This window comes from Trachypithecus francoisi, unplaced genomic scaffold, assembly GCF_009764315.1.
Source record: "Trachypithecus francoisi isolate TF-2019V2 unplaced genomic scaffold, Tfra_2.0 Lachesis_group11, whole genome shotgun sequence".
Taxonomy (NCBI): domain Eukaryota; kingdom Metazoa; phylum Chordata; class Mammalia; order Primates; family Cercopithecidae; genus Trachypithecus; species Trachypithecus francoisi.
The window spans coordinates 48,138,723-48,150,868 of record NW_022681456.1 but is presented as its reverse complement, the minus strand read 5'-3'; the positions used below and the strand labels follow the sequence as shown (position 1 = coordinate 48,150,868).

At 32.9% G+C, this 12,146-nt stretch overlaps 1 long non-coding RNA gene across 1 annotated transcript in view; it reads left to right on the top strand.

The window, feature by feature from the left end:
• The first annotated feature begins 2,930 nt into the window (after nucleotides 1-2,930).
• LOC117089668 overlaps nucleotides 2,931-12,146 on the top strand; it is a 94,518-nt gene continuing 85,302 nt past the window's right edge. Inside the window, exon 1 of the long non-coding RNA XR_004439704.1 lies at nucleotides 2,931-3,050. This is a non-coding gene — a long non-coding RNA (uncharacterized LOC117089668). The remainder of the gene's footprint in view (nucleotides 3,051-12,146) is intronic.

Sequence of the window (12,146 nt, the reverse complement as noted above, 5' to 3'; positions counted from 1 at the left end):
ATCGATTGAGCCTGGGAGGTCGAGGCTGCAGTGAGCCAAGATCACACCACTGCATTCCAGCCTGGGTGACAAAGCGAGAACCTGTCTCAAAAAGAAAAAAAAATGGGTATAATATACTTTATTTTAATAACTGAAGCCAAAGTTTATCACTTACAAATAATAAAGACTCAAAAAAAGGCAATAAATTGGTTAGCTGTTTAGTGGCAGAACCAGGATTTGAAGCATGAGTTTTCTCACGAATAAAGCTCTCATTTATTTCACCATGACAACCTATCCTTTTAGTTGAGAATGTATTCTTTTTTGTCAATTATCAGGGACCTTAACAGACACAAAGCGTCACAAAGAAGAATGTTCTTATATATGATTATGGATGTAAAAAGGAATATCAAATAGGTAGAAGTTACTGCTTTTAACCAGTTTCAATATCTTCATTCTTAGAAAATGAACAATAGAATATAGCTAGGAAATAGCTGAACTTTGTCTTAAGGGACTAGGAAAGAAGAAAATATAGAATGATGATTGATAACATGTAGTTGTTTTCCCATTCATATGTACATTGGATACTACATGCTTAATAACATGTAGCTATGTTAGCACCTTTCAAAACAATAAAAATCTATGGGTTGTGGCTTTACATCTAGTTTCAGAATATAGCGTGGTGTCATAAAGCTGCCTTGACCATTGATATCTCCTTAGTTTAGAGTAAATGATAGCCACAGAGTTATACAATTCAGCAAAGCAGAATGTATCAGGTGACAAACTGGCCCTATTTTCAAATGTCTCCCTTTTATCACCACACCTCTCCATGGCAACATTAGATAAAAGGAGCATAAGAAAAAAATGTAACACATAAATTATCTATGAAGACGTATTTGGACACATTTCCTAGGTAAGAATTCTTGAAAAACTACTCTGGGTTTTCCTTGTTACACTGTAGCAGGAACCTTAGGCCAAGGGAGATTATGGTACCTTATTTTCTTGTTGGCTGATTGAATTCTGATTATAATCTTAGCCCATTGAAGTAAATAAAGAATACCTCTGAATCAGTAAGTTGACGCTGATTTTCTTAAGAAAGGCTAGAAGGAAGTTTATCAGTCAGTCCATTTATAAAATTAAATTGACTATGAAGGGGTTAACCTTGATTTTGTATTAGCACAAAATGATGATGGAAGAATGAGTTTAAATGATGCTTGATTTCAAAATAGATCTCATATTTTAACAGAAAATTTGAAGAATATAGCCACTATACAAAGTATAGCTTTGTATAGCTAAAAGTAAAATTAAAATATTACTTTGCCTACATAACAAAAGCAGATCTATGCTATTGTTAACTTCTAAAAGAATAAAAAAGAATGGAAGAAAAATTCCACCTTATTTCAAATTGCAGAATGTGATCAACATTCTCTTAACATTCTTCTTTTATTAACTTCCCAGTTTTACTACCAGAAAGTTATTTAACTTAGATTCAGTTAAATAACTCAGTCAGTTTTCAGAGACGCTTACCGGATATATGGAAAACCTTATGAACATTTTGAGATATGTTATGCAAAATTCAAAAGCTATGCTTTTTCACCAATATAAAGCTGAGTTCAATACTTGGAAAAATGAATTGGTCACTCAATTAAAATTGACATGTCTTTGTTATATATGATTACTCATAATCTGTCCTGATTCAGTTAAGTTTAATATAATAATTTTAACGTTGCAGTGTAGGCATTTTGCATCACGTAACTGTTTATGTTTATTGAACATACGTTTTGTTTTATAATTGTTCAGCTACTCTGAGATTTTAGAAGGGAAATGAAATAAATGCTGTATCCTTTAAAGCAAATTCTTTTGTAATTCATTTCAAAAGAAAAACCTACCTTCGTTTCCATATGAACAAAGGCACATTCAGTTAGTCACCTGATTGTTTGGCTACATAACATCAAATACCAAGATATTAAGGAACATTGACATGTTAGGCAATAGCAATGTAATGAATTTATTTTATTTTTTACTTAGATTTTGGGCATCATTTAGAAATAGTTTTGGATTAAAATTTAGTTAAGTGTTTAAAGCAACATTATTTAGAGTGGAAAGCAAAACTGTGTCTTCTTATTTGAGGAGAGAAGTGATTTTCAATGGGGGTTGATTTTGTCCTCTAGGAGATATTTTTTAATACCTGGACACATTTTTGTTTGACACAACTGGGGGAGGGAAACTAGCAGGATCTAGTTGGTAGAGGCCAGGGATGCTGCTAAATATACTTCATTGCACAGAACAATCCACTACAGAAATAATTATCCTGTCTCAAACATCAATAGTGCCAAGTTTGGAAAACCCTGAAGTAGAGAAGTATTAAAGAACCGTAATGGTACAAAGTGCATTAAAAATAGTAGACTAAAAATGTAAGCATTATGAAGTCAGAGACAGATTCTACCTGGCTAATCTTTGTGTACTGCACATTATAGAAACTCAGTAAATATTCATTGAATGAATGCAAACAGGCAAAGTACAATTGTTCACTGCAGACTTGCTCAGTATTTGTAAGTAAAAGAACACGGGTAGATACTATTTTCTATACCAAAACATGTTAATAATCATTGCTGTAGGGCAACATATCCTATTTTATGTATGAGAAGCATTTTTAGGATTATGTTTATGCCATACTTCAGAATGCATGTAAATGAAGGATACAAATATGTTTCAACTCCTTTTTGTATATGGGACATATTAAGATGGATTTGGTAATACATACATGTAGCCATTTTATTATACTGTAAAATTACTTCTCATTCTTATGGAACAATAAAACTTGTGAAAAGGGCCTTTTTACAGTTTTTAGCCACAAATGATAGAATTTTTATATGCCCCAGGCAGTAATATTGCTTATAAATTTATACCATACGCCACTTTAACTTAAACTTTTTTTTTTTTTTTTTTTATTAAGGAGACTGATCAGAGTCAAACCATATGCTGTGGCTTTTGCTCCATGGAAATCTCAACTATACTGCAAGAATAATTATTTCTACTTAATGAAGTTACAGAAGAGAATGTGGTGCTGGATGGTAAGATGTATGTAACCTAATGAATACCCTCTGTAAACTCTCTAAAGACTTGTGCTAGAAGTTTTTCGGTTTTGTGGGTTTTTTTTCTTATTAAGAGACTAAATAGCTGTTGAAATCTCTAAGAGGATAAATGGATGCTAAAAATTCAAAAACTTTCCTACTCAGGGGATTCCATCATAAGTGTATAATAAAGAGTTTTGGTCTTTTGGGAAATCAGTGCCTTTATTATGGGAGGGGGGAATTTAAAATTATATATGGCTCAAAAAAACACATCATATAGAGTTTTTCTCTATTTGGAAACTAAAGCATACATTAAATCCTCATCATTTTGTTTTGATTAGACCATTGCCTTAGCCTGCTAAGTGTCTTTCTGCTCACATTCTTTTTTCCATTTAGCCATTCTTCAGAGCTTTCTCTGTTTTTGTTTTGTTTTGTTTTTAAAAGCATAGATCTGGAAATGTCTGTCCTCAGCTTCAAAATACTCAACCTCAATAGGAGGATAGGTAAATTATTTTGAAATCTACTCTCTACCCTTCTGACCAACTATATCCTCACTACTCATGGACTATCCACACACGTCTTTCCCCTTCTCTAAAAATACCATCATCTTTTATGCATTTGCATCTTTGCTTTTTCATATCTAGCTGAGTCAAGGTATCTTTCTAATTCCACATCTTTAAAAGTTTTCCATAATCTTTCTTTGACTTCACTTACCTATGTTTCTAAAAGAATTTCTCTGTACCTATATTGAAGGGTTTACCACATTGTACTGAAGTTATGAGTTTGATTATTATTTTCTCATTGACTGACATATCTGTGAAAGAAGGGACATATTAAGCATTATATTCCCACTGCCAATGCCTGGCACATAGTAGGTGTTTTAAAAATTAAAAGGTGAACGAGTATATACATCTTATAATGGCTAAACTTCAAAAGACTAACTAAATCGAGTAAGTTGAGTCAAGGCTGTGGAAGATCGCAAACTCCCATACACTGCTGGAAATACTGGGAAAATAGTAAAACCACTTTGGAAAATACTTGGGGCAATTTTTAAAAATAGTTACACATACAGATATATGATCTGCCTATTACACTACTGGGTGTCTACCCACATGAAAGTAAGCATATGTGCATATGAAAACTTGTATATGAATGTTCTTAGATGTTCTATTTTAATAACCAAAAACTGAAAACAACTCAAATTTCCATCGACAGGTGCATGGAAAGACAAACTTAGTATACCCATACAACGTAATACTATTTACAGCAATACAAAAGAATGAACTTTTGATAAATGCAATGAAATGAATGAATTTCAAAATAATTATGCTAAGTGAAAGAAGTCAGAAAACACAAGTATAGGCTATATAGACCAATTTTATAAAACATCAAAACAATGCAAACTCTTCTATGGTGACAGAAAGCAGAATAGTGGTTGCTGGGGTGGGGGTGAGGCAAATACTGGAAGGCTGAGGATGGAAGGATTAAAAAGAGGCATGAGAAAACTACTGAGGGTGATGGATATATTCACGATCTTGATTGTGGTGAGGCTTTTATGGGTATAAATATATATCAAAACCTACCAAATTGTATAAATATGTGCATTTTTCTACATCATTTAAACTTTGTTTTTTTGTTTTTTTATCTCACAAAGTAATTTTAATTTTTATGTATCTTACGTAAAAAGGATACATTTATTTAAAATTTCAAAAAATATAAAACCTTTGGAAAATATAAAAGCCATTCATAATATCAACAGTTAGGAAAGTAATTGTTATCTATTTGGTATATTTCGGACCAGTGATTTCCATAAATATACAAATATGAATAACATATACAGTTACAAGTATAGAACCATATCCATTTTAAGAAACATAGAAACAAGCAATATTTTATGTACTGTCCAAATATTAATTAGTTAGATCTTCATAGGAACCCTATAAGATAAGGACTATTAAGCAAATTAACTTCAATGTTCATTAATGGATAAATAGATAAGCAAAACTCATCATTTACACTTTGATAAAGCTTTTGTAAAAAAGAAAAAGTTAGAAAGTGAATGATAAAACTGTAGTTTGCAAGTAATTTTACAAAATAGATGCTACCGGTTTTCTCAGGGCACAACTGGGTACGTATATACATTTATCAACATAATTTGATAATACATATCTTTTTCAAGATATTGATTGATTTGGGATACTATAAAGTCAGACACTATTCTATACCATTTAAAATATGTATATTCTTCTTGGTTAATCCAATATATGATTATTTACTATCTGTATTTACTGTGGTAGAATGGGAACAAAAAGTGAACTGAGCATAATTCTACCAAGGTCAGCATGTGGTCCCTGAGCAGGTAGTTTAAGCTTGCTAGGCATCGGCGCTTCATTTTGTAAAATAAGGCAGTTAATATATAGTGAATACAATTCAACAAGTAGAGTTTGTAAAAATTGAGACACATTTTTGACAAAAATACTTAGGAAAAGTATTAGAGTTGGTAGATAGTATTCATGGCCTCTGGAGCAGTTTAAAATCTAGAAGGTATATGAGACCATGCCTAAGTAATTTTAAAGAAGATACGGGTTCAAACTGGGTATGTTGTAAGCCAGGAAGGAACCAAATGCTCTGAGAAGACAGTATGAATGGAGACTGCAGAAAGCTCATGAATAACACTTCACTGGAGTCAGCCATAAAAGAATGGGAAAATCCCAAGAAGATGGAATTGTGATATTGTGACAACACAAAGTCTTAAATATTATTGAACCAAACAGAGATGGAAAGAAAGATAATCTAAACAGAGATAACTTGGAAGCAGTGTACACAGTAGCCTTGACAAGAGGGAATTATTAATGTTGGCTGGAGCAGGCTATTCTTAAAAGCAAGTAGGAATGTGAAGTGAGCTTGGAAAAGGTTTGGTGCAAATCGCCGAGGACCTTGAAAGCACAGTTAAGAAATCCGGAAGTTTGGACTCATGCTTTAGAAAGTGTGTTCATGAGAACTTTCATTTAACCAAAACTACTGTGTAAACATTAAAAATTCTTTTCGGAAATTACATTTACCTTACCCTGTCCGGAGAGCATTGATGCTCAAAACCAAGACAGTGCACACAATTGAAGCATCTGGTTTACAGGGAAGGTGAGTAAGCTCAATTTTATACATTGAGTTTGAGGTGTTAGTGGAACAATTAGATAGCAATGGCCCATCGTCAATTGATGTTAAAATTTTAAACTTAGCCTAGAAAAGTTATTATGAATAAGGCTTACTCATAAGCTTTTCAAGAAGGAACTTTTATTTATTGAGGATTCACAATATGCAAGGCATTTCTTTTTAAAACTTTACAATTTTATATACCCATTAGTTCATGTCACCATCTGTTAATGAGTCACTTTTCAATCCCTTTCCTAATTTTACCTTATATCTCTGACTAATAAATGTAAGAATGCTTCAAAGTGCAGTGATTGATCCTCTTTTCTTTTTCTCTTTCTCTAACTATGTTCATTCCCTAAGTAATTTCACATCCTGTCCTATGACTTGAAGCACAATCGTTATGTTGTTAAAGACACCTACATAAATGTGCTTGTCTAGACTCTCCTGGGACTTAGCATATCTATCTAATAGATATCTTAAACTTAAGACGATCAGATACAAAGTTTTTATTTCACCTTATCTTTTTGCAGTCTTTCCGGATCTTAGAAAATGGTAACTCCATTTTTCCAGTTACTGAGGTGGCAAAAACAAACAAACAAAAAAAGTTGCTCTATACTTATTTTCCTCACTCATGCTTTACATTCAATCGATAAGTAAATCTAGTAGCTCTACCTTCAAGATATATTCAAAATTCACTTATCATATTCACTACTATATCCTGATATAAACCAGCATCCTGTACCATCTAGATTAATACAATTTTTTCCTAAATGATCTCTCTGTTTCACTCTTGCCCTCCTAATTTATGATCCACAGAACAGGCAGAATTGTTTATTTAAAACATATGATAGATCATACCACTCCTCTGCTAACAACCCTCAGAATAAAAAAGTCGAAGTCCTTAGCAAAAAGCCTGGTTACTACTCTGCTATCCTCTTAACTTCTGTACCCCTTTTATTACCAGGATGTACTTCTTGCTATTCCCGGAACTCTGAGAAGGCTTCACCATTATGGTCCTATTACTTGGTCTTTCTTCTGCCTGGAATGTTCTTCCCTCTTACATTTCCAAGACTCGTCCCTTTTCTAGCTCCAGGTCTCTGCTTTAAAGGCACCTAATCAAATTGGCTTTGCTTAACTATCTTAATCAAATAACAAGCCTCTTCACACCATTACTAGATCATAGTGGGTGCTCCAAAATATTTGAATGAATATTCAATATTTCAAGGAGTAGTCTCCATCTTGGAAATGAGTACTCTGTGGCTTAATTTGTAGGAGCTAAAGCTTTAGGAGCTAAAGAAGATTTTCAAGTCAATATTGGAATTTATATCCCCATAAAATAACTAAGGTTTTGAAATAAAAAAGAATTGGATTAGAGTTTCTGCTCTATAACTTAAAAATATAAAAACTTAGAAAAATTATTTAAGGCACAGGTGGGAGCTAAGTGATGAGAACACATTGACACATAGAAGGGTGCAACATATGCTGGGGCCTTTCAGAGGGTGGAAAGTGGGAGGAGGGAGAGGATCAGGAAAAATAACTAATGGGTACTAGGCTTAATACCTGGGTGATGAAATATCTGTAAAACAAATCCTCATGACAAATCCTGGTTTACCTATGTAACAAACCTCCACTTGTACCCCTGTACTCATAAGAAAAAATTTTTAAAAATAAAATCTTATTTAAAAAGGAATATTTGAAACCGTGGTAGGAGATGGGATTATATTGTGGCTAGATCTTATAGATGGATTAGAGATAGACATTACAGTTAAGGTCATAGATTCCTTTGAAAATCTAATATAACTCCCCCAAATACATGCGATCATGTACCACAGTCTTGCACCGTATTACATGTAATTTACAGACTCTACATTATGCTCTAGCTGAAAAGGACCAAAAATGCAGACAGGGGTGAACTTGAAGATTTTTTGTACAGACTCCTCTTTTGGACAGTTTGCATGTAAATGTAAAGGGAAGGCCAGTGAATCTTCCAGATCTACAAGCTTGGATGTCAGTGTTTGTGCATAAATAATTTAAATATTATGGTCTCATTGAGTTGGGATAGAAGGAACAGAAGAGATAATCTAACATCCTCATTTTTCACATGACATAGATGTGTCCCAGAGGCTTGCCCATGTTTCCTCAACTGGTTAGTGGAAGACCAGGGAATAGATTCCAGGTATCATAACTCAAGGTCCATGCTCCTTTGACATACCCTGATGCCTCCTTGGAAAAAGTAGCTGTCCTTCTTTCCTTCTGAGCTGTGTTCAGATGTTTCAGCATAAAAGATATTGGTGTTTTTCTCTATCGAAACATAGTTGAATAAAGATGATAAACCATGCTTTGCACTAGAATTATTCTTTTTTATTGCCCAAACATGCCAAGAAGTCATTTAGTAACTAACTTGTAGATTTGAGAAATTCACTGGTTAGTTATAACCGATGAAAAAAAAAATTGGTGGTTAAGTGAGTGCTTAAAATCTAGACAAGGCTTAAAGTACTAGTGCAAGAATTTCATTCCATTATGCAAGTAATTTTAACCTACAATTTGGTTTTCATTGTGGAGACAGCTGAAATAGTGCAAGATTGTGACATTGTGGTCAATTGCAAAATTACAAGGAATGTTATGCATTCCAGATCTTCATAGACACAAAATGCCGGTGTATTTTCATTCACTTGGAGAAGCTTAAATAATATTTTAAATCTTCATATCTGATAGTAATACTGAGGGGAGTTTAAACTGAATGTCTAGCCCCTTTATTTCTCTACTTGTCTATCAATTTATCTATTCATTCATTGACTTAAAAAAAATAGCATTGCTAATAAAGTGGAAATCCTCAAGCATTATGTATGGACTCCGCCTGAGTGACTGACAGGACTACCCAGAGTGTCAATGTACTCTCTGCTCCAGCTTATCAGTTAACTAGGGAAATTTAACACGGATGGTGTCGGCTTTTTATTTAGAGTGTTACTGTATAAACAGAAGAGGCCACTGGGAGAATCTTGTTTTGGAGTTTTCACCTCATTTAAATTCTTAATTTTCCCCCTCAGTTTAGAAGAGGCTATTGCAGTGTGGTCCTGCTTCCAATTAATGAGCTTCAGAAAAGGATTAGGTTTGCAGTCTTTCCAAAATAGACTAACCTTGAATCACACAAATTCCAAGAAAAGGTAAATATTCTCTTCTGATTCAAATTAACTTAGACAGGGAAGACAACCTTATGTTGTTTATTTTATTATGAGCCAAGTTAAGAGTCCCGAAAGTTAAAGTTAATGAAAGAGATAGGCATTTTGTTGAAAGATAAGGAAAAAAAGAGAAATATTAGTTTAGTACACTTGTTAACTTTTTTCACTTATCTAATATTTTCCATTTCTGTTCTTTCAATAAAATAGCAGCAGTAATAAATAGCTTGTATCAGTGTGAAGAAGTTTAAAATATTTGCATGATTTTGTTTTTTGGAACTAAATTCTAAAGAGCTGGTTATAAAATAAAATATTAAATGCCTTAAGCATATTGTGGGATTATAAAGGGAATATAATGTGTCCATGTCTGTAGGTTCACTTTAAGGTTATGCATTTCCATGTAATAACTTTTTGGGGATCTCATAGAAATCTAGACATCTAGAAGTGTCACAATCTAGCTTCTTTTGGCATGAAGGTGGTCAGTCATTGCCCCCTCAAATCCATCCCACACTCATACCCAGGAATAAAGATTACATTTTGGGGGATCTATCATGGCATTTTTAAAAAATCTTAATTCATTTTTGGTAGTTTCTTTTATGTGTTCTACCTGAGTAATTTCGAATGTTAATTCCTGAATTCTTTGAACTTAAAAATGTGCCAGTCATGCCCACAACCACATATACATGATAGCCCCTTCTAAAGGTGAATTGAACTCCTAAGTTATTTCCATAAAAAATAAATGTAATAAATGTACTGGATGCTTATGTATTAAAGATAAGCTATTTTTCAGTAGCAAAGACAGCAATAAGAAATTAATCAATTTAGGTCAAATTTCTTTTGTACTTAAAAACATTAGTTTTAAGTAAGTTATTCGACCAGGGTCAAAGCAATCAACACTGTTGTACATGAAAATATGTTTGAATTAAAACAATTAGGCTTGATTTTCTTGTGTCTCACATCTCACACTAGGTATTCGAGCACAGCCAAAATTTGGGTGTGCTGACACCTGTAATCAACACAATAGGTATCTTTTAAACTAACAAATCATCTTTCCCAGTGGAAGTATAAACAAAACTCTAATTGGAGGCTTTGCTAACTATTCTTCCCTGCTGTGAACAAGTTAGTGTTTTGTGTAAAGCAGTAACATCAGCTACAATTTATAATAGGCACAGGATAAGAACTAATTCTCCAGATTCAGTCAGTTAATAGGTATACTTAAGTTGAGCATACCTCATTCAATGATTTCTTACTTAAGAGTTAGTATCAAGCATCTTGAAACTATGTTTTAATTGCAAGGAGACAAATAATAAGTAACACATACAATGCCGATGAAGTGCCAAACTACATCCTAAGCACTTTTAAACATATTAGCTTATTTAGACTTCACAGAGTACATTTGAGATAGACAGTATTATTCTCAATTGACAGATGAAAAAAATTGAGACTACATGATAGTTGTTTTAAGCATCACAACTACTAAGTAGTGGAAGTGAGTTTTGAATCCAGGCAGTATAAGCCCAGAGACTTTGCCTTGCCATCTCCATTAAAAATGAAGATTTAAATAAATAAATGTAGCTAGTATCTCATTTTAGACAATTAAATTTAACACATCTGCTGACAAGATCCTTCATGCCTGCTTCCTAGTTTTTACATATTATGGATTCTGAGGTCTACAGTTTGCAAGTAAAGGCATAGCCTCGATTAAAATAACTGATTGGAGAAAATAAACGAAATCTCAGTGCACAATGAATAAACACAAATAAATAAAAGTGATGTTAATTCGGTAATAAATATGTGCTTTTTCATCTTAGAGCATATTTTGTCTTAACTATGCAGGAATGTAACTTTCTTCCCACCTATTGCTTAATGTTGTTATCAACAGGCTTTAAAGGTAGATTTTCCTGTTCCCTAAAGTGGGTACTGCTAAGATGCAACACTAGAATTATGTATAATTAGTTGAAAATAATGAAAATGTAATAAAAGTAAAATAAGGATTAAAAATGAGAATGGTGCTAGATGGAATTCAGAAGATAAAACATGTGCCATAAAATGCTGCACACATGTTAGAAACAAGCCCTAATTTTAGCTCTCAGCTTCCTAGAAGTCAAAGGGGTGACTATCAACTACTCGATTCCTAGTCCAAATTGAAAATTAAATCCTTGCACATGAGCAGTTCAATTATGCTTGGAATTGGAGGGATTTTTTTTCATGACTCCTAGTAAAAGGGACACATTATGATGTAATAAAAAAATACTCAATCCACTCCTTAAAATAAACATGGTGATAGTTTTTATATAATTATTTTGTGTAACCTTTTAAGCAATAAACAGATAAATATTTTAGTAAATGTAATAGGACAAAGATAAAAAAAGGCTGCAAGATAAAATCTTGGAATAGAGATATAAATACAAACATATACACCCATATAGGTGTATGTACAGAACAAACTGAGATGCAGATATGGCAAGATTACACCAAAGTTCCAATTTAGTACACATCAATTTCATTGTCTTTATATTTTACTGTCTTTGTATGTATGGAGCTATATACTTCTGAACAACAAAATGGATGGATAATTAAACAAAAACATTAGTGCTATGATTTCCCTAGTACATGCCCCTTTCCCTGACATGTAATTTGTTTCCAATTTTTATAGGAACTAATCTCATAACTGAAATATATTTTGGTCACATCTTTATGTTTTTATGTGTTTTAGCATAATTTGCTTTGGATGGATTACCATAATTGAAATTTAGGTTAAAGGGTTTAA